The sequence below is a fragment of the Mandrillus leucophaeus genome, unplaced genomic scaffold (genome assembly GCF_000951045.1).
Source record: "Mandrillus leucophaeus isolate KB7577 unplaced genomic scaffold, Mleu.le_1.0 Scaffold79, whole genome shotgun sequence".
Lineage (NCBI taxonomy): Eukaryota > Metazoa > Chordata > Mammalia > Primates > Cercopithecidae > Mandrillus > Mandrillus leucophaeus.
Window position 1 is genome coordinate 3741495 of NW_012108585.1, and position 3568 is coordinate 3745062.

Genomic DNA, 3568 nt, shown 5'->3' on the forward strand with positions numbered 1-3568 from the left:
GAGCCACCACACCCGGCCTCATGTGTTTGTTTTTAAGAAGAAATTGGCTGTTGGCCCCTGTGCCCTTGCCTCCCCACCAGCAGCCTCACTCTTTTCAGTTGTGGAGAGAGAGTGAGAACCAGGGTCCCCACGGTCCCCAGCTCAGGTCCCAGCAGGCACCCTGAGGCAGCAGTGGCAGCCCAGTCAGGGCTCACATGAGGCGTCGGTACCTGCTGGGAAGTAGTGGCAGCTGACAGGCCAGCCGGCAGCCACCCAGGCACAGCTTCAGCAGCAGCTTCTCGCTGCCTGCCCGCACGACAAGGCCCTTAGATGCCACGGCTGTGGAGACAGCAGTCAGCAACCACTGACAGTGCCGTGCAGCAGGGAGGGCGCCTGTTCCTCCTCGGTACACACACACATACACACTCTCAGTGATGGTGGAGGTGAGTAGATGTCCGGGTCCAACGGGACAGATGACCGTGAGCGTGCCCTGGGCTGGCTTCCTTCCCCTGTTCAACATCCAGACAGTCAGAGCTGCTGCTGCTGTGACCGTTCGGTGAACAACTGAACAAGACGCAGGAGAGCAGGGCAGGGCTGGAGCTCTCGTGCAAAGTAGATCCCCACTGGACCTCCTCAGGTGGATCCACCTGCTCACAGAGCATGTGGCCAGGCCGCGTCGGGTTCACACCACACCAGGTGTGTGGTTCCATTCTCAGCTGCCTCCCAGGCCACCACCACCCCTCTGTCTGGGGATCCCCTGAGCCCAGCTTACCCGGGTACTCTTCAGGCTCCCCACCCCACCTCAAGCAAGATTTCTAGACAGAAGGGTGAATGAGAGAGAATGAGTGTCCCATGTCATAGAAGGGAAAGCGTACTTCTTTTAGCTCTGCGCTGGGCAGCCTGATGGCTCAGCAAAGATTCCTCTTTTTGCATTGAGGAAAAGGTGTCCAACCCTGGATTTGGGGATGAGGACAAACCAGCTGGTTCCAGGCGGAGAAACCCTGTCATTGTAGAGTGAGGTAGTCCGGGGGTCCAGGTGGCAGTAGGAGTGTGTGTCTCGGTCAGGGGGAGCCCTGTTGCTTGTGACCTCTCCCCACACTCTGCCTCTGCTGCAGCCAGGCAGAGGGCCACGTGGGGAAGTGGGCACAGGCTCACTGCAGGTTCCTTAACAGGCTGGTCGCGCAGCCTGGTAAATGGTGTGAAGATATTGACTGACCAGAGGCAGAAAGCTTTACGAGGAACGCAATTCAAGTACATATGTTTGAGCCTGACTCTCGCTGACAGCCAGGAGCTCATGACACTTGTGAGTGGGAGAGGTCAATTCCAACAAATCATGACTACAGCTGACAGATGGGTAAGCAGGACCCTACGCAATGTGGCCAGCGGGTTTACTCACAGGGAAGCCACAGCTAACATGGTGGCTTCAGGATGTCACCATCCACTTGGTGAACTGATGCCTGGGGTTTCCTTGCAGTGGAGGGAAAAAAATAAACAGAGGTAGTCTAGACAGAATTCCTTTATTTTCATTATCGTGCCCCTAGCACGTGAAGCTGGGCTTACCCTGAGATCAGCTATGGAGGGGGGTGTGTTTCCAATGAGAGCAGTTTCTCTATACGCAGTAGGTTAAGGCGTTGTCTCTGTGTCTAGAATACTGCGATGACCCACACCCATGGGCCAGCTGGTTCCAGGAGCCCATCTGGCCTTGCTGACACTGGGCTGCCTGAAGGATTAGCCACACTTGCACAGGGCGGGCTGGGGAAGGGGAATCCCAGGTTTATAAGCAGGAGGAGGCAAGGCCCACAGGAGGCGGGAAGCATGGGCTGGGCCGTGCACTGAAACAGGAAAAGGGAGGCAGGGCACAGCAGCTCATGCCTGTAACCCCAGCACTTTGGGAGGCTGAGGCAGGAGGATCACTTGAGCCCAGGAATTGGAGATCAGGCTGGGCAACATAGGGAGACCCCATTTCTACAAAAAAACTTTAAAAAAATAGGAAAAGGGAGCAATAAGGATGTTGTTGTGCCTCTCCTAGGGCACACAGGAGGTAGTGGGACAGCAGGCTGGGGAGTGTAACCTGTCTCCTTCCAGGAAAGGACCCAGCCACCGGGTCTCCTGGCCAAGGCCACAGACCATCCAAGAGCCCTCCAGGGCAGGGCAGGTGCTGCACAGATGCACAGTGCAAAGGCTTTCCTGTTCGGCTGTGAGCGACCACAGCAGCATGCTTCACCCCCGACCCACGATGGAGGTAGGAGGACAGTTGCATCTAGGCAGCCCGAGGGACTTTTGAACCCTGAGGGTCGTGGCAGTGTCCCTGGGACATGGTCTAAAGCAGTGGTTCTTAAAGTGTGGTTCCAGGACCAGCAGCAGCCCCTGGGGACTTGTTAGAAATGCAGGTTGTTTGCTCTGCTTCTCCTGATTAGAAACTCCGGTGGCGGGGGCAGCAATCTGTTTGGAAAACATCCTCCCAGCCCCAGATGATGCTGACGCCCACTCGAGTTTGATCACTCCTGGTTCAGATGCCTGATCACAACATTCTCAGCAGATGTAAGCACCACCCAGCAGCGGTACCAAAGACTGGTTTTCTCCGAAGCCAGTCAAACCCCCTTTCCTTCCTCAGGCCAGGGGTGGCCAGTACATGGAGAATGTTTTCAAGGCAGGTCCTAGGGTGGGCGGTGGCGATGGTAACTGTTCCACCTCACTGCCCCTGTCTGAAAACCTTGAAGAGGGGCCCAGAGTGGCAGACTCTGAGACCAAAGCTGGCTGCAGGGCTGGAGGGCCCCGGGCAACATCATACTGACATACCATGGCCCCCTCCCCTCAGGGCCACACTGGGCCCTTCTGGCTCTCAGGGCCTTTGGCTGTGCACAAGGTGAACTTCCCAAAACAGAAAGTAGTGTCCGCTCCAGAGCCCTGGCAGCAGCAGGCGCTTCGTATGGCCTGGAGAAAGAAGGCAGAGAGGGGCGTCACCTGAGGGGGAGGTGGTCAACACACCCCCAGACGTCCCCTCCCAGCCCGGGGTGGCTCTGGCAGGGGGCGCGACCTCAGGTTTTCTCCAACCCCCAGTGATCTCGACATGGGCATGAGATTCCACACCCTGTGTGAAGGCTCCGAGGGCTGAGGGCCAGTCCCTGCTCTCACTGTGGGGTCAGCATTGGCACCTGAGATAATGGGCCGGGCTGTTGCCAGGCTCACTTGCTGCCTGAGTTCCTGCACCGGGGGCCCGGCTGTCAGCCTCAAATAAGCCAGGCTTCTCCACCACACACATGTGCAGGGCAGCTGGCGCCTGGCCCAGATGCCGGATTCTGTTCAACCTGGCAGGGGGTGCCGAAGCTGCTGCTATAGGATGGTGCCCCCGAGGGACACTTTGTTTCTGAACGTCAGCCTGAGCACTTGTTACAGAGATGGAGAGCTATGGGACGCGGAGGACAGGGGGCTCCCGGCTCAGCTTTACTTCCTTCCACCTGGCTGGGGTGGCAAGACAACAGCCATTATTGCTGACCAGCAAGCCTCTTAACCCTGCTGAGCCTCAATTTCCTCACCTGTAAAATGGGGGTAATACCTTCTTATTGGAGTAATTGCAAGCGAATGTACT